The sequence below is a fragment of the Hemiscyllium ocellatum genome, chromosome 39, assembly GCF_020745735.1.
Source record: "Hemiscyllium ocellatum isolate sHemOce1 chromosome 39, sHemOce1.pat.X.cur, whole genome shotgun sequence".
NCBI lineage: Eukaryota > Metazoa > Chordata > Chondrichthyes > Orectolobiformes > Hemiscylliidae > Hemiscyllium > Hemiscyllium ocellatum.
Window position 1 is genome coordinate 7,742,639 of NC_083439.1, and position 19,934 is coordinate 7,762,572.

General features: G+C 40.9%; 1 protein-coding gene across 7 annotated transcripts in view; it reads left to right on the forward strand.

Annotated features, from left to right (window-relative positions):
- pias1b (protein inhibitor of activated STAT, 1b) overlaps window positions 1–19,934 on the forward strand; it is a 142,454-nt gene that overhangs the window by 36,142 nt on the left and 86,378 nt on the right. Inside the window, exon 1 of one of the 7 annotated variants that reach the window (XM_060853293.1) lies at window positions 4,967–4,985. The exons of the other annotated variants lie outside the window; for them this stretch is intronic. The gene's annotated coding sequence lies outside the window, so the exon portion shown is untranslated. Of the gene's footprint in view, window positions 1–4,966; window positions 4,986–19,934 lie in introns of those variants that run through there. 7 annotated transcript variants of the gene reach the window in all.

Consider the following 19,934-nt stretch of genomic DNA (forward strand, 5'->3'; position numbering starts at 1 on the left):
CTGAAACTTTATAACAAAGTTACATTGAGGGAAATTTGTTTAGATGAAATTAAAATAAATACAAAATACTGCAAGAATGTGCAGAGAACTAAGTGTAACTAGAATATATTAACTCCCATCTGCTGACCTGAGATTAGTTAATTTATCCACATATTAATTTTTGAATTTAATGTTAAATTATAGAATACTCAGTTGGATTGCTTTAGTGCTGTAATTTATCAAAACATGCTAATTGCCTCTGCATAATTTTTTGAATCAGTTAAGTTGATGTTGAGATTTTGGAAGAAATATCAAGTAGTAATCAACTCATTTTGAAGGCTAATTGAGGCTTCAGGTAGCTGTTGAAACTGCTGTGTAAAGTTTCTGTTGAGTAGGTGCATTACTCCAGCAGTGTTGATGGCAAGGTTGTAAGGTTATATTTTGTTACATTAACATGAACATCCTTAGCTTTTTAGTGTCTAACCTTTTCGTTCCGTGGCCATATTAGCCTTGTCAAATACTTGTTTCACCACCACCACAGAAGTATGTCTTTTGTTTCTGCCACTTTCCACAAGCCTACTGTTATATCTCAGAACTTAATAGTATTAGGCTCTTCTGAGATTTTGCACACGGGATGCAATGTGCACACACCAACTTCTGCAAACAGTTAAAGTTTATTAGAACTTGCATAAGCTAGGTGACCTTCCTTCGTCCCCCCAACCCCCAAAATCTGCAGTTGTACAAGGTTTAGATTAGGTTAGATTACTTATGGTGTGGAAACAGGCCCTTCGGCCCAACAAGTCCACATTGACCTGCCGAAGTGCAACCCACCCATACCCCTACATTTACCCCTTCACCTAACACTATGGGCAATTTAGCTTGGCCAATTCACCTAACCTGCACATCTTTGGACTGTGGGAGGAAACCGGAGCACCCGGAGGAAACCCACACAGACATGGGGAGAATGTGCAAACTCCACACAGTTGGTCGCCTGAGGCGGGAATTGAACCCCGGTCTCCGGCGCTGTGAGGCAGCAGTGCTAACCACTTTTTTTTTAGATTACTTAGTGTGGAAACAGGCCCTTCGGCCCAACAAGTCCACACCGACCCGCCAAAGCGCAACCCACCCATACCCCTACATTTACCCCATACCTAACACTACGGGCAATTTAGCATGGCCAATTCACCTGACCCGCACATCTTTGGACTGTGGGAGGAAACCGGAGCACCCGGAGGAAACCCACGCAGACACGGGGAGAACGTGCAAACTCCACACAGGCAGTCGCCTGAGTCGGGAATTGAACCTGGGTCTCGGGCGCTGTGAGGCAGCAGTGCTAACCACTGTGCCACCGTGTCGTCCATAGGTTGATTCAAAGTGAGGCCCTGAACAAAGAAACACACCTTTTTATGCTGGTCAGTTGGTCATGCCTACAGATGCTCTGGCCAGTCCCTCCCAGTCACATGCCACTCAAGATAACCCTCAATCGCTTAGTCGCATGTTACTCCCTGTACAGTGGTAGGCTGAGGTCATCCTCTGAGATCATGCAAATGCTAATGCCTTAATCCTGGGGAATTGTTATGCAGATAATTTCCTGACTCATTGATTCCCTAAGATAATGCAGGTGTGACATACCTCTGCCCAGAAAGCATTTCTGGATGGAAGAGATTGAATTACTATTTAACTTGACAATAGCAGGGCAGTAATAGCAAATGACAGTCGAGTGTAAATTATAATGGATAGTCATCCGCATTCTTCATGATTGTCGTCCCTGCCCAAAGACATTAAAGGTTAAACTGCACTATTGCATTAATAATCAGAGAGATATTCCCATTTGATCTCTTAATATTACAAAAGAACTGAAAATGTTCTTTACTTTTGGAGTAGGAGATCTTGCAGCGCATTCCCAAATATTTTGTTTAAAAAAAAGTGCTGGTGAGATTGTAACAGCACTTCTAAATGATAGCAATGTTTTTTGTTTTATAACATTTATGGACTTCCTAACACATTCCATAATGTGCATCAGAAAATGATTTGTCTTCCTTGGCTGATTTAGCTTGGGTGTGGAAGAATATGCAGTCCCAGAATTGATCTGGAAACAGTTTTTGGAAATGTAATTTGGTTGGCTTTGCAATAGTTTACTGATTTTGTTAGAAATTGGAAACTAGTACATGAACTGAAGCTTGTTACATATTTGGAATGGTAAACTCCTAACCCATTTATATTTTAAACTCTAAAGGGGTACCTCTGCAGTTGCTGAAAAGGGAATGCTGCAAAAAAGAGTATGTGCAAATGTACCATTAATATTAACAGACCATTGACATTTATGGATGAGAAATCAGTGTTAAATCAATGGCAGAATCTTTTCATAAAAACAAAGTTGTTTTGCGTGGCTTTTTTTGAATTGGTTTACTTGCTATTTTCTTTCTAAACCTTAAATCATGATGAGTTGGCTGAATAGAGAAAGTTACATCTGATTAGAAGGAATAAATGTAATAATGAAGTATTTGAGATTGAGTGGGAGTCGATGAAATTCACGTAGCCATCTGTGTTTGTTAGTTGAGTCATGCAATTTAGCAAAAAAAGTAGAAGATAACCCTAATTTCTCTGTTAAATTGCAAGCCTCCAGTTTTGAAAATATAAATGTATCTTTGGTTAGTGATTTCTTTAACGTTCCATTTTTGTTTGTGTGGAATCAAATGAAATTCTAGGCAAAATATCAAATGACAATTATTTAAGACCTGTATAACCAAGAGTTAATCTGGACCACATTACGCAGGAACTATTTGTGTCATGGAAAATGGCTGTGCTCCATATAATCTTCCTCTTAAGCTTGCAGTTAGTTGCTGCTGTGCGGAGTGACGGAGGATACTGTTGATATAGGCTTAGAATTTTTAAAGTAGCTTTTATTTTATTTTGTTCCTGTTTTAGAAATGTATTGCTGTAGCTTTGCAGCTTTCCGTGGTTTATGACCAAGCTGAAACTAGGAGTGCTGCTTTGGAGATGTTGCTCATTTTTAAAAAAAAAGTGAAGAAAAGCTGTGGATTAAATTTCCCGTGGGAGGGGTGCTCGCCCACTACTGGGTAATCACCACTGTGATTGCAAATGATGTGAGAGATTCTCTGGGCATAAGTCTGTCTAGTACCCATCAGCATATCAGGCTGGCCTCAAATTCATTTACTGTGGTGACTAATTCTATTCACCCGCAACCTGTTTGTGTTTTATTTTTTAAAATATACCTGATTGTTCTTGGGTGAAAAGATGCTGTGTTTATTTTCAAATATTAAATTTCCTGTTTTCTGTTTGGCTGTGCATTTTATGTTGGAATTTTTTTTAACACTGCGGTTTGCTCCATCACCAAAAAATGTACACAGTTCTGCAAAAGTCATTCTGTGAGGCTTGGAGCCAGCATTTTTATTTTAATATTGGGCAGAAATCCAAATTCTTTTGAATAGTGTGGGTTGAAAAGGCTTTTGGTTAATCAGACTAGTGCAGTAATCTCACTGCAGCCTCTGCAAGTTGATAACTGCAAATGTTGTTAAAGTACATCTCTATGACTCTTACTGTTGTCAAAACCTCGGTGAAATTCACAGCATTGCACAAATTCAAAGCTGATTTATGCAGTTTAAATTAACCCAAGAAATCTTCATCTCTTGGCTCGTTACCTGTAAACTACACATTAGAGATTCTACTTTAGCCTTTTTCATTGCCAGATTTGTTGATTTGCATAAATTTTACTTTGTTTCCTGGAATAGTTGGGACCTCAGTGACAGACCATACTTGAAAATAAACGATGCACCAATCATCGAAATACAACAATTAAATAGATTTGTATCAAGGGAATATATGTGTTAAAAGTCCAAAGATGTGCAGGTTAGGTGAACTGGCCATGCTAAATTCCCCATCGTGCTCAGGGATGTATAGGTCGGGTGCATTAGTCGGGAAATATAGGGTAGGCGAATAGGTCTCGATGGCTTACTCTTCAGAGGGTTGGGCTCAATCGCCTGTTTCCACACTGCAGGGATTCTAAGAATTAAATGTAGATGATTAGTGAGAATTTATCAATTAGGATTATCTAAAAGGTCAACATTAAGGTGTTCCTATGCAGACAATGACATTGAGCCAAATATAGATTTTTGTGCTTGAGTTGTTGGGAACATCACAATTCTGATCACCTGTCTAACGAGGTTAGTTTGCTGTGGCTTATGTTGGTATGTGGGGATACTGGAAACTGTTGTTTCCAGAAACTTCAAACCACATTCTTCTTCAGTTTGAGTATCTAATTTGTTTGTACACCTTTTTGGTTAATGCAACTTACATTCAAATGTAAAATTATTGCCGCATGTTACTTTATCTGATTGTTTTTCTTTAAGATTTCTATTACACCTAATTTTGATGGTGGAATGTAAGGTTCGCTGGTTGACAAATTGATGAATAATCAAATGTTAAACTAATCTAATGTGGAATGATCTCTTATCCCCTTTGCTGTATTTGGATGGTGGGGGGAGAGGGAGAAATAGCTCTTTACTTGAGCGTATGTGTCATTTGGAACAAAAGTTAATGAATTAATGACACAAATACTGTTAATAAGTACATTCATATAGCCATTCAGAGACATGCATATAGGAGATCAAAGCTGGTAATTAAATATTTAGACAAATGTGACTGTTGAAGGAACAGGCAGAAAGGGAAGGGTAGAATTGTTGGTATGGGATGGAATACGTATGACAGAAAGAAATGATCTCGGACTGGAAGATGTAGAATCCGAACAGGTAATAGCTTTAAAAAAAGGGAAGATGACTCTGGTAAGACTAGTCTATAGGCCTCCTACTAGCTGCACAATAGGACAGAAATTAAGTCAGGAGGTAATGAAGTAACAAGGTTAATATATTAATCATGGATTTTAATCTTTGTATAGATTGGGAGAATCAAATTGGCAGAGGAAGAATTCATAGTCTATTTGTGATGGTTTCCTGGAACAATGTGTTGTGAATCCAACCAGTGATCAGGTATTTTAGAGCATAGAATACAGCACAGTACAAGCCCTTTGGCCATCTGTTGCGTCAACCTGTGAAACTGATCTGAAGCCCATCTAACCTTCACTATTAGATTATCATTCATATAGTTATCCAATGACCATTTAAATGCCCTTCAAGTTAGTGAGTCTACTACTGTGCGGGCAGGGCATTCCACGCCCTTGCTACTCTTTGAGTAAAGGACTTACCTCTGACAACAGTCCTATATCTATCACCTCTCAATTTATAGCTATGTCCCTATGTGCTAGCCATCACTATCTGAGGAAAAAGACTCTCACTGTCCACCCTATCTAACCCTCTGATCATCTTGTATGCCTCTGTTAAGTCACCCCATAACCTTCTCTCTAGCAAAAACAGCCTCAAACCTCTCAGCCTTTCCTGATAAGACCTTCCCTCCATACCAGACAACGTCCTGGTAAATCTCCTCTGCACACTTTCCAATTCTTTCATGTCCTTTCTATAATGCAGCGACCAGAACTGTATGCAGTACTCCAAGTGCTGCTGCACCAGAGTTGTGTACAGCTGCAACATGACCTCATGACACCAAAACTCAATCCCTCTACTAATAAAAGCTAACACATTGTATGCTGCCTTAACAACCCTATCAACCTGGGTAACAACTTTCAGGGATCTATGTACATGGACACCAAGATCTCCTTATCCACACTACCAAGAATCTTACCATTAGTCCAGTACTCTGTATTCCTGTTCCTCCTTCTAAAGTGAATCACCTCACACTTTTCTGCATTAAACTCCATTTGCTACCTCTCAGCCCAGCTCTGCAGCTTATCTATGTCCCTCTGGAATCTGCAACATCCTTCCACACTGTCCACAAGTCCATTGACTTTAGTGTCATCTGCAAAAGTACTAACCCATCCTTCTATGCCCTCATCCAGGTCATTTATAAAAATGAAAAGCAGCAGTGGCCTCAAAACTGATCTTTGTGGTACACCACTAGTAACTGAACTCCAGGATGAATATTTCCCACCCTCTGATCCAAACTGCTAAATCATCCTCAGTCCCAAGCCTCCGTATTTTCTGCAGTAGCCTACTGTGGGGAACCTCATCAAAAGCTTTACTGAAATCCATATACACGACATCAACCACTTTGCCCTCATCCACCTAGGTTGGTCACCTTCTCAAAGAACTCTAAGGTTTGTGAGGCACGACCTACCCTTCACAAAAACCATGTTGACTATCCCTAATCAACTTATTTCTCTCTAGATGATTATAAATCCTCTCTGTTATAATCCTTTCCAACACTTTACCCACAACCGAAGTAAAGCTCACAGGTCTATAATTATCAAGGTTGTCTCTACTCTTCTTGAACAAGGGGGCAACATTTGCTGTCCTCCAGTCTTCTGGCATTCTTCCTGTAGACAATGATGATATAAAGGTCAAAACCAAAGGCTGTGCAATCTCCTCCCTAGCTTTGCAGAGAATCTTAGGATAAATCCCATCTGGCCCAGGGAACTTATCTATTTTAAAACTTTCCAGAATTGCTAACACCACCTCTTTATGAGCTCCAGCCTCATCTAGTCTCATAGCATGTATTTCAGTATTGTCAAAATTGTCCTTTACCTGCATGCGCACTGACAAAAAATATTAATTTAGTGCCTTTCCCATCTCTTTTGACTCCAAGCACAACTTCCCACTATTGTTCTTGACAGGCTGTAATCTTACTCTAGTCATTCTTTTATTCCTGACATAGCTGTCGAAAACTTTAGGATTTTCCTTGATCCTACCTGCCAAAGTCTTCTCATGTCCCTCCTGGCTTTTCTTAGCGCTCTCTTTAGGTCTTTGGAAGTCAGCAAAGTTCCCTTGCTCGACCTCTTCCTCCCTGCCTGATGGGTACCTACTTGTCAAGAACACGCAGTAGCTGTTGCTTGAACAAGCTCCACAGTTCAATTGTGCCCATCCCCTGTAGTTTCCTTTCCTATCCTAGACATCCTTAATCTTGCCTAATTGCATCAGAATTACCTTTTCCTCAACTATAACTCTTGCCCTGCAGTATATACCTGCCCCTTTCCATCGCTAAAGTAAATGTAACTGAATTGTGGTCACTATCGCCAAAATGCTCACCTACTTCCACACTTAACACCTGGCCAGGTTCATTAACCAGTACCAAATCCAATGTGGCCTTACCTCCTGTTGGCCTGTCTACATTCTATGTCAGGACATACTGCTGCACACACTCCTCCCTGATCTATCGCCTTTATCCCCTCCCCCACTCACCCATTGTACTCCATGCTACTTTCTCCCCACCCCCACCCTCCTCTAGCTTATCTCTTCATGCTTCAGGCTCACTGCCTTTATTCCTGAAATGTCGATTTTACTGCTCCTTGGATGCTGCCTGAACTGCTATGCTCTTCCAGCACCACTAATCCACATTGGACAAAAACTGACCCATCCAAGGTACTTGAACTATAGAGCTTCCAGTCAATATTAGGAAAGTTAAAAAACCCATGCAAACTACCCTGTTATTTTTGCTTCGATCCAGAATCATCTTTGCAATCCTTTCCTCTACATCTGTGGAACCTTTCAGAGGCCTATAGAAAACTCCAAACAGGGTGACCTCTCCTTTCCTGTTTCTAACCTCAGCCCATACTACATCAGTAGACGAGTCCTCATCAAACGCCCTTTCTGCCACTGTCCTTGACTAACAATGTCACACCTCCCCCTCTTTTACCACCTTCCCCTCTTTTACCACCTTCCCTATTCTTACTGAAACATCTTAACCCCGGAACCTGCAACAACCATTCCTGTCCCTGCTCTATCCATGTCTCCGAAATGGCCACAACATGGAAGTCCCAGGTACCAACACAACTTTACCCACCTTATTCTGGATGTTCTTGGCATTGAATTAGACACGCTTCCACCCCCCCATCCTCACCCCAGGATATTGATACCCCTCTGGTTCAGGTGAAGGCCATCCTGTTTGTAGACGTCCAAAATCCCAGATTGACAATAGGTGCAGGAGTAGGCCATTCTGTTCTTCGAGCCTGCATCATCATTCAATATGATCATGGCTGGTCATCCTTAATCAGTATCCTGTTCCTGCCTTATCTTCATAACCCTTCATTCCACTATCCTTGAGAACTCTATCCAACTCTTTCTTAAATGAATCCAGAGACTGGGCCTCCACTGCCCTCAGGGGCCAATAATTCAGGTATCTGAATCCCTCCCTCCGGCGCCAACCCTGCAGCCACATGTTTAACTGCTCTCACTCTTCCCCCTATTCCTCGCCCCGCTAGCACATGGCATGGTTTACAAACCAGAGACAACAACTCTGTTCTTCCTCTAAGCTTCCACCTAGCTCCTTGAATTTCTGCCTTACATCCCCATCCCTTTTTCTACCTATGTTGTTAGTGCCTAGGGTGTCATGACTTGGGGCTGCTCCCCTTCTCCCCTTAATCATCCTGGAAACACAATCTGAGACATCACAGACTCCTGGCACCTGGGAGGCAGCACACCAACCACGAGTCTGTCTTGTTCCCACAGAATTTTCTATCTGTCCCCCTAACTGTGGAGTCTCCAGTGACTAATGCTCTACTCCTCTCCCTCTTCCTTTCTGAGCAACCTGGACAGACTGTGTTATACCCCATGGTTTACCCCTGGAAATCTCTCTCTCGTTCTCACACCCTCTCCGCTCACTCACGCTCACTCACACGCTCGCACATACACACGTATGTTTTTTGTTCGGTTAGTCGAATTCCAGATAGCATAGTTTAGCTGAGCATTGGGATCTGGCAATCTTGCCAGATAATCCAAAATTCATATTCATATAATCGAGGTTCCTCTGTACTTGTTATTGAGGGGAACAACCATAGTGGATCCCTGTACTGTCTGCCTGTTCCCTTTCTGTCCCCTGATTGTAACCCGTCTACTTTTTTCCTGTACCTGATGTGTGCCAACCTCCCTGTAACTTCTCTCAGTTACCTCCTCAGTCTCCCGAATGATCCGCAGTTCATCCAGCTCCAGTTCCCTAACGCTGTCTCGGAGGAGCTGTAGTTGAGTGCACTTCCCACAGGTGAAGTTAGCAGGGACATTAGTGGTGATCATTGCCTCCCACATTCTACAGGAGGAGCATTCAACTGCCCTAACATCCATTCCCACTGTTTGGAATTCCCAAAGAGAATATTGGGGGGAAAAAAAGAATTAGTAACCTTACCAAATTGGTGCGCACAACCTTTTTCTTTGGGTTAGAGGAGGAGGATGTGTAGAGGACACTACATAAGTAGTATTTTTGGTGAAACACCCACCCAAATACATAACTTTGGTTACCCAGCTATCCCGTGTCTGCTCTTGCTCAGTGTATGCTCCGCCTATTCATGAAGTAAGTATTTTTTAGGATTTACTTACCTTCCCGGTAGCTCCCTAGTCCTTGCTGTCATCGCTTCTGCTGCAAAAATGGATCTAGTGATGTGTAATGAGGCAGGTTTAATAACTGATATCAGAGTAAAAGATTTCTTCAGAAGCAGTGATCAAAACGTCTTAGAATTTGGTATTAAGCTTGGGTTGTGTGCTAAACTTAAGGCAGTTACAAAGGAATGATGGCTGAGCTGGCTGGAGTGGATGAGGAAGGGAGTTTAACAACAAAGACTGTTGAGGAACCACATTAGACGTTCAAGAAACTACTGCATGGTTCAGAACAAAGACATATCCCATTGAGGATGAAGTATTTTAGGAAGGTGATCAGGCATCCCTGATTAATCAGTAAAGTTAAATTAAAGGAAAAAAAATGCAATTTGGCAAAGATAAGTGCTAATCCAGAGAATTGGGAAAGTTTTCTTTTGAAAACACCAAAAGATGACCAATAGAGGTGATAATAACTTTGAAGGTAATCTTGCAAGTTATATTATGATGGACAGCAAGAGCTTCCTTAAATTTTTAAAATAGGGGAGAGAAGCTAAAGTGAGCATCTCTCCTTTCCTGGGGAAATAATAATAGAGAACCAGAAAATGGCGGAGGAGTTGAATATTGCTTTAGTTTTCACAGACACCAGAAAATACTAATAGCATTTCAAAATTACCATATAATCACAGATCAAAAGGAGGAGAGGAAACAAATACAATAACTATCACTCAAGAAAAAGTGCCAGGAAATAAAAGTGACTAAAGATCAATATATTCCATGGATTTGCGATGAATCCTAGGAGATTAAAGAAGGTAGCTCCAGCGATGGTGATTGGTAGCGGTGATAGCAATCTTAAAGGGATCCATGGATTCTTTAAAAAAAAGTCCCAGAAAGTTGAAATACTGTTACTCTAATGCCAGGATGTTGCTAGGAAGAGGCAGGGTAGATAATAAACTATTTGCCTTGGTTGGGGATTCTACAAGTAGGAGGCGTCAGCTAAAAATTGGGGTCAGATGATTCAGGAGAGAGGAAGGACTACTACACACACAAGTATTTGGAACTCATCACAAAGCCAGTGGATGCTGGATAAGTTAATTTTAAATCTGAGATCACTGGATTTAGATATTAAAGGATATGGGCCAAAGGCAGATACAGTATATGGAGGTAGAGTCATGGAAACAGACCCTTCAGTCCAACTTGTCCATGCTGACCCGATACCCCAAACCAATGTAGTCCCACCTGCCAGCACCTGGCCCATATCCCTCCAAACCCTTCTTATTCATATACCCATCCAGATGCCTTTTAAATGTTGCAATTGTACTCACCTCCACCACTTCCTCTGGCGGCTCATTCCATACATGTAGCACCCTCTGCGTGAAAAAGTTGCCTCTTAGGTCTCTTATATCTTTCCCCTCTCAGCCTAAACCTTTGTCCTCTAGTTCTGGACTCCCTCACCCCAGGGAAAAGACTTCGTCTATTTATCCCATCCATGTCCCTCATGATTTTATAAACCTCTATAAGGTCGCCCTTCAGCCTCTGATGCTCCAGGGAAAACAGCCCCAGCTTGTTTCTCCCTTTGGCTCAAATCCTCCAACCCTGGCAACATCCTTGTAAATCTTTTCTGAACCCTTTCAAGTTTCGCAACATCTTTCCGATAGGAAGGAGGTCAGAGTTGTACGCAATATTCCAACAGTGGCCTAATCAATGTCCTGTACAGCCACAACATGACCTCCCAACTCCTATACTCAATACTCTGACCAATAAAGGAAAGCATACCATACGCCTTCTTCCCTATCCTATCTACCTGTGACTCCACTTTCAAGGAGCTATGAACCTGCATTCCAAGGTTTTTGGTCAGCACAATCCCATGGACCTTACCATTAAGTGTATAAGTCCTGCTAAGATTTGCTTTCCCAAAATGCAAAACCTTGCCTTTATCTTAAATTAAACTCCATCTGCCACTTCTTAGCCCATGGCCCATCTGACCATTGTAATCTGAGGTAACCTCCTTCCCTGTCCACTACACCTCCAATTTTGGTGTCATTGCAAACTTACTAACTATATACCTCTTATGCTCACATCCAAATCATTTATATAAATGATGAAAAGTAGTGGACCCAGCATCTTTCCTTGTGGCACTCCCATTGGTCACAGCCCTCCAGTCTGAAAAACAACTCTCCTCCACCACCCTTTGTCTTCTACCTGTGAGCCAGTTCTGTGTCCAAATGGTGAGTTCTCCCTTTATTCCATGAGATGTAACCTTGCTCACCAGTCTCCCATGGGGAACCTTGTTGAATGCCTTACTGAAGTCCATATAGATCCAATCTACTGCTCTGCCCTCATCAATCCTCTTTGTTACTTCAAAAAACTCAATCAAGTTTGTGAGACATGATTTCCCACGCACAAAGCCATGTTGACTATCTTTAATCAGTCCTTGCCTTTCCAAATACATGTAAATCCTGTCCCTCAGGATTCCCTCCAACAACTTGCCCACCAGCGATAGCAGGCTCACTGGTCTGTTGTTCCCTGGCATGTCCTTACCACCTTTCTTAAACAGTGGCACCACTTTGCCAACCTCCAGTCTTCCGGCACCTCACCTTTGACTATCGATGATACAAATATCTCAGTAAGAGGCCCAGCAATCACTTCCCTGGCTTCCCACAGAGCTCTAGGGTACACCTGATCAGATCCATTTTTATGCGTTTCAAGACATCCAGCACTTTTTCCTCTGTAATATTGACATTTCTCAAGTTGTTACCATCTATTTCCCTACATTCTGCATCTTCTGTGTCTTCCATGTCCTCTTACTCGTTAAATATCTGCCCCATCTCCTACGACTCCACACAAAGGCCGCCTTGCTCATGTTTGAGGTGCCCTATTCTCTCCCTAGTTACCCTTTTGTCCTTAATGTATTTATAAAATCCCTTTGGATTCTCCTTAACTCTATTTGCCAAAGCTATCTCATGTCCCCTTTTTGCCCTCCTGATTTCTCTGTTAAGTATACTCCTACTGCCTTTATACTCTTCTAAGGATTCACTTGATCTGTCTTGTCTATACCTGACACGTACTTCCTTCGTTTTCTTAACCAAACCCTCCATTTCTTTAATCATTCAGCATTCCCTATACCCACCAGCCTTTCCTTTCACCCTGACAAGAATATACTTTCTCTGGACACCTGTTATCTAATTTCTGAAGGCTTCCCATTTTACAGCTGTCCCTTTACCTGCCAACATCCCCCTCAGTCAGCTTTTGAAAGTTCTTGCCTAATACTGTAAAAATTGGCCTTCCTCCAATTTAGAACTTCACCTTTTAGATCTGGTCTATCCTTTTGCGTCACTATTTTAAAACTAATAGAATTATGGTCGCTGGCCCCAAAGTGCTCCCTCACTGACACCTCAGTCACCTGCCCTGCCTTATTCCCCAAGAGTAGGTCAAGTTTTGCATATTCTTACAGATAACTGAGATTTCCGTACAAATTTGTTTCTCAATTTCACAGAAATTCAGATGCAGAATGCATATTAGGGAAAAAGATTCTTTGTTTCACAAAATGTAATACCTGTTTTGAATTCAAGATTGAGAATTTGAAAGGAAAATTTGGTTAAAGATTGACATGAAGTGAGATGCACTTGAAAGCCATATTAACTTCTGAAATTACTCCTTAGTTGTTGTCATTGTCAGTAGTCACTCAATAAAAAATAAAATTGTCCACCTAAGAAATTCTGTGATACTGGTTTTAGAATCTGCGGGTCTTTGTGTGGATGATGAGCCTGATCTTAGAACTGCATCTCTGATCATCTTAGTATTGAAAGGTTGCAAGTCATTGTCACCAAAGCAGTTTTTAACCTGTGTAAAATAGATAAAATGTTTATATTATTAATATCTTTGGAGAAAACATGAAGTAATCTGTCTTCTGACACCTAGATCTATATAAAAAAAAATCCTTGCTGGGTCTTTCTGTTGCTGAATTTTAATTTTCCACTTTAACGTGAAGGGGAGAAAATCGGGGGTGACTAGCACAGATGATGAGAATGCGAGTCAGTGAAGCCAGTACGTGCAATTACCCTGAGTCATTTGATTTTCTTGTTGATTATGCTCTGTATTTTTAAACTAATTTGGTCAACTTGTTTGTTTGTTAGTGATTTTCTTTGTTGTTCATGTTGATAGTTTTTAAAATGGAGTACAGAGGGTCTCGAATGATGATTGAATTTATCTTTGAGGAATGCTTGGAGAGGAAATTGGTTGTTTCATGATGTAGCACTGCTCTACTTATGAACTAACTTTATTAACACAGCTTGTTATACACTTTAATGCTATTAATGAACTACAAATTATTTTGGCCTAATTTCCGGGGGAAAACGCTTACATACCATGGGCTATTTTATGTATAATGTTGTAGCAAAGTTTATGAAAGTCTGTCTCCTGATGCAGAACTTATGTTCGAAACATTGACTCTCCTGATCCTTGGATGCTGCCTGACTAGGTGTGCTTTTCCAGCACCACACTTTTTGACTCTAACTCCTCCAAGTGTCTTGCAGATTATTGAACTTTAAAATATACAAGTCAATTGTAACTATAGGAAATGTTCCTTGTGGATATGTTTTTTCTTTTATGTAGACAACATGGAATGTAACCTGAGAGATCTGGTGTGTTATGCTGCACTTAAAAGTTGTTTTTAAATTCAGTGTTATGTTAGCTCATTAATTGTCAGTCTAAAGGAAGCTTTTTTTTTGGTATGGAAGATTGGTTTCTTTATGGAAACCAATTGTGAGTAGAAGTCAAGCGTATTGCAAAGAAACATTAATTTTAAAATGTTTACAAATGATCCAGAATAGCAGTATTAAATGCTTCTGAAAGATTGGCAATCTCCTGAAATAGCATGATGTAATATTGAAAACTGATATGCGTGGAAAAATAAGAAATTTTACTGTTTTCTGTCTCCCAGAAGAGTTGACATAGTTATTGCTGAAGTCTTGTTTCATTTAATTTTTTTTCACTGGCAGAGAATTTTCTTTGCAAAGTCCTTATGCAGATACTTATTTCCCCATGTATTTTATCTACCAGTGGCAAGTGGTATGTCATCTGACGTTTTAAAGGTCTTTAGTTACCACTTTGTAAAACACACGTTTGCAACTTTCACCAGGTTAATTGAATTATTACAAGTTGATGATTTAACCATATGTTAAATAACACATATGCATTCCTTGGATTTCTTCCAGCTTTGTCCTCAACTGCTTCAAACCTATTTATGGAGTACCCGTTATTTGCTTTTTTTTCAACTTAGAGTTTTGGTTCATACTGGGAAATGCCATTAGTGTGATTGCAGAGAATTGGCTGAAAGAGGGACAGAACTGGCAGCTGACTGTCCCAAGGTTTAGATGTTTCAGGTGTGATAGCAAGGTAGGTAAAGAGGTTGAGTGAGTTCTATTACCGGTAAAGGAGTATCTTGCAGCTGTACTGAGGGACGATACGAGCTTGTGGAATGAAGCAATATGGGTGGAACTCAGGAATAGGAAGGGTGAAATCACAACGTTGGGGGTATACTGCAGGTCTTCCACCAGCCAGCGAGAGATAAAATCATCCACTACAACTGTTTTTAACTTCCCTGAACTCACTGTGTGCTAGAGGCTTTGATGGGACAGACTTTCACCATTCAGGAGGGATTCTTTGCACAATATGTAAACAGTCCAATCAGGGAAGGGGTTAAAGTAGGCCTGGTTTTGGGAAATGAGCCCGGCCAGTTAACACCACTTTGACTGGGACAACACATCCATCCTAGGACAAACCCAAACAGAGACATGCACAAGAATTCCCAGAAGCACGGCACTCCAACCAGAACTCTATCAGCAAACACATTGGCTTGGATCCCATTTATTGACCCCTGAGAAAAAAAACAGGAAATGACATCACCAACTCAAAAGAAACCTAAACACACAAAAAGCGGGCCATACCACCGGTGCTTCACCGGAAGCTCACTGATAATGTCACCTAGTATGGTGACAAAAAGTCTGAAAACTAACCTTCCAGCTCAGTGAGCCAACTTACATCCAGAACAAAGGAAGGAATCTGTGTGGAGACAAAAAAAGTAGGTGAAAATCCTGAATGAATACTTTTTGTTGGTATTCACCAAAGAAAAGGAATTGGTGGAGGATGATCACAGGGAAGGGAGTGTGAAGTTCTTATTAAAAAGGAAGAAGTGTTGTCTGTATTAAAATGTCTTAAAGTACTTAAGTCCTGGGTCCTGATGGGGTCTATCTCAGAATGTTGAGGAGGCATTGGAACAAACTGCTGGAACATTGACAGACATCTTTGTATTCTCTTTGGCTACAGGTGAGATCCCAGAGTCAATGTGTCCCATTGTTTAAGAAGGGTAGCAAAGACCATCCTGGAAATTACAGACCTGTGAGTCTCACTTTGGTGGTCGAGAAATATTGGAAAAGATTCTCAGGGACAAGATCTATAGGAATTTTGAAGCAAATGGACTTATCAGCAATAGACAGCATGGTTTTGTGCAGAGCAGGTCATGCCTCACCAGTGTTTTGAGGAGGTCACGAAGATGGTTAAGGGAAAAACAGTTAATGTTGTCTATATGAACATCAATACAACCTTCCACAAGGTCCATCATGGCACACTGGTACAAAAGGGGAAGTCTTATGATATCAGGGGTGAGCTGCTAAAATGGATGCAGAGCTGGTTCAATCATAGGAGACAGTGGGTAACGGTGGAAGGATGCTCTTTGGAATGGAGGGCTGTGACTAGTGGTTTTCCACAGGGATCATGCTGGGACTTCTATTGTTTGTGATCTACATAAATGATTTGGAGGAAATTATAGCTGGTCTAATTAGTAGGTTTGCGGACGATACAAAGATTGGTGAAGTTGTAGGCAGTGAGGAGGTTTATCAGCAGGATATAGATCAGTTAGAGGAGTGGGCAGAAAAATGGCAAATGGAGTTTAATCTGGACAAACGTGAAGTGATGCATTTTGAAAGGTCAAATACAGTGAATGGCAGTGTCCTTAGGAATATTGATATGCAGAGGAATCTGGGTGTGCAGGTTTACAGATCACTGAAGGTGGTAGTGCAGATAGTTAAGGTAGTAAAAAAGGCTTATATACAAGTTATGCTGCAGCTTTACAAAACTTTAGTTAGGCCACACTTGGAATATTGTGTATAGTTCCAGTCACCACGTGACCAGAAGGGTGCTTTGGAGAGGGTATAGAAAAGGTTTACCAAAATGTTGCCTGATTTGGGGGATTTTAGCAATGGATAGACTGTGTTTGTTTTCATGCAGGAGGTTGTTGGGCAACCTGATAGAAGTTTATAAGATTGTGAATAGCATGGACAGAGTGGAAAGTATGAAGTTTTATCTCAATGTAGAGGGGTTAATTACTAGTGGACGTAGGTTTGAGATGCGATAAGGAAAATTTAAAAGCGATGTGTGAGGTACATTTTTCTCACACAAAGGGTGATGAGTGTCTGAAGCATGCTGCCAGCAGAGATGGTGGAAGCAGACACAATAGCAGGATTCAAGAAGCATCTGGATGAATAGGAAGGGAATAGAGGGATACAGATCCTGTAAATGAAGACAGTTTTAGTACAGAAGGGCAAAATGTGTCCGTATAGGCTTGGAGAGTCAAAGTGCTTGTTGCTATCCTGTATTGCTCTTTATTCATGCGTGGGCGTTGTGCACAACTAGGTGAGTTTGATGCATCTTCGCAAAGTTGAGCTTTGTGTTGAGTTTTTTCAAACTTCTCTGTACTGATGAGGATCAAGCATAGAGTTTGATGGGATAGAAATAAGAGATGTAAGGTTAGGAAAACAATATAATGTAATGGAAGAAGGAAAATAAACTTCATGTTTAAAGCTTTGGTGTTTAAATTGTTTCTACATTGATGGTAATCTTGCAAAATTTTTTTCTACAAGATTGCAAAATTATTTTTTCAGCCCATGATCTGAAGAAAGCATTGGTTTTAGCTTATGGCAATTGCAGGACTCCAGAGAAAATTAAGAGAGGTAAATCAGTACCGTTCTGCTAAGAAATGTTGCAAGGGAAGAGTAAACAGAGAAGTCTGTACATGGTGCAATATGTTGTCAGAACAAAACAAAATGATGAAGTATCCGGATTAAGCACCAAGGAAAGCAAAGAAAAGCATAGTTGTTTGATTAAGCTCTTCCTGTGGTTTCTAAATAAAGACCTTAACTCATGTCTCAAAATGCCATTTTTTTCATTTACTCACAGTAAAGATTGTGTATCTTAATTTCTGAACAGGTTGTCACAGCTTGCACTGCTATTTGATTAAGTTTCCTCTACAATGAGAAGTCTTGGAAAAAAACCTGTTAAGAATAAATAGACACTTAGGGTCATAGAATCATATAGCATGGAAACAGACCCTTGGGTCCAACTAATCCACGCCGACTGTATCTCTAAACTAAGCTAGTCCCACTTGCCTGTGTTTGGCCCATCGCTCAAAACCTTTCCTATTCATGAACATATCCAAATGTCATTTAAATGTTGTAACTCTACTTGCATCCACCACTTCCGCTGGCAGTTTATTCCACATAACCACTCTCTCTGTGTAAAAAGGTTGCCCTCGTGACCTTTTTCAATCTTTCTCCTCTCACCTTCAAAAATATCCCCCAGTTTTGATTTCCTCCATCCGAGGGAAATGTCCCTTGCTATTCACCTTACCAGTGCCCCCCACATCTTTATAAACATATATATGGTCACCCCTCAACCTCCTATGCTCCAATCGAAAAGCTCCCAGCTTATCCAACTTATTTTGATAACTCAAACCCTCCATACCCGGCAACATCCTGTAAATCTTTTATGAACCCTCTCCAATTTAATCTTTCCAATAACAGGGCAACCAGAACTGAACACTGTACTTCAGAAGACGCCTCACCAATTCCTGTACAACCTCAATATGACATCACGTAGAACATAGAACAATACAGCGCAGTACAGGCCCTCCAGCACTCGATGTTGCGCTGCCCTGTGAAACCAATCTGAAGCCCATTAAACCTACACTGTTCCATTCTTGTCCGTATGCCTATCCAATGACCGTTTAAATGCATTTGAATTTGGCGAGTCTACAACTGTTGCAAGCAGTGCGTTCCATGTCCCTACTACTCTGAGTAAAGAATCTACCTCTGACATCTGTCCTACATCTATCACCCCTCAATTTGAAGCTATGCCCTCTCATACTAGCCATCACCATCCTCGGAAAAAGGTTCTCACTGTCCACCCGATCTCACTTTCTGATTATCTTGTAAGTCTCAATTAAATCACCTCTCAACCACCTTCTCTAACGAAAACAGCCTCAAGTCCTTCAACCTTTCCATAAAACTTTCCCTCCATACCAGGCAACATCCTAGTAAATCTCTTCTGAGCCCTTTCCAAAACTTCCACATCCTTACTATAATGCGATGACCAGAACTGCATGCAGTATTCCAAATGCAGCCACACCAGCATGACCTCATGGCTCTGAAACACGCTCCCTCTACTAATAAAAGCTAACCTACCATATGCCATCTTAATTGCCCTATCAACCTGGGTGGCAACTTTGAGGGATCTGTATACATGAACACTGAAATCTCTCTGCTCATCTTCACTACCAAGAATCTTACCATTCACCCAGTAGTCTGCATTCCTGTTACTCCTTCCAAAGTGAATCACCTCTCACTTTTCTGCATTAAACTCCCTTTGCCACCTCATGGCCCAGCTCTGCAGCTTATCTATGTCCCTTTGTAACCTACAGCATCCTTCAGCACTATCCACAACTGTACTGACCTTGGTGTCATCTGCAAAGTTACTAACCCATCGTTCTACGCCCTCATCCAGGTCATTTATAAAAATAACAAATAGCAGTGGACCCAAATTGATCCTTTCGGTGCACCACTAGTAACTAAACTCCAGGGTGAACATTTCCCATTAACCAATACCCTCTGTCTTCTTTCAGCTAGCCAATCCAAACCGCTAAATTGCCCTCAATACCATGCCTCCGTATGGTAGCCTACCACGGGGAACCTTATCAAACACCTTACTGAAATCAGTACACACCACGTCAGCGACTTTACCCTCATCCATCTGTTTTGGTCACCTTTTTAAAGAATTCAGTAAGGTTTGTGAGGCATGACCCACCTTTCAAAACAAAGCGCTGCACAAACCTGCACATGCATAATAGTTTCTGCTAGCTGCTGGATTTCCTGCCTGTGATTACTGCTTGGTGTGTTGATTGCAAGTTTGCACTTTCAGGAAAGGTGTGGAGAAAAGATGGAATTAGTTTTGGACTCATTTTATGTGAAAAAAAGAAAATTTTTAAAAAATCATTTTCATCAATCTGTAGTTTTCTTAAGGGGTTTCTGTTCTCGATTTTCCAAAGAACAAGTTATCTATGTAAAGCTTTCATCTTATCAAAAATCTTTGAAACCCATTGTAATCTGTTATTCTGAGGGTGCTAAGTTCATTATTTGATGAGATATCCTACAGGTAGCCATGTGTGAATTTATACAATGCGTTCTCTTTTTACATTGGTTATTGATTACTTTTTTGGAATTGAACCACAATGCA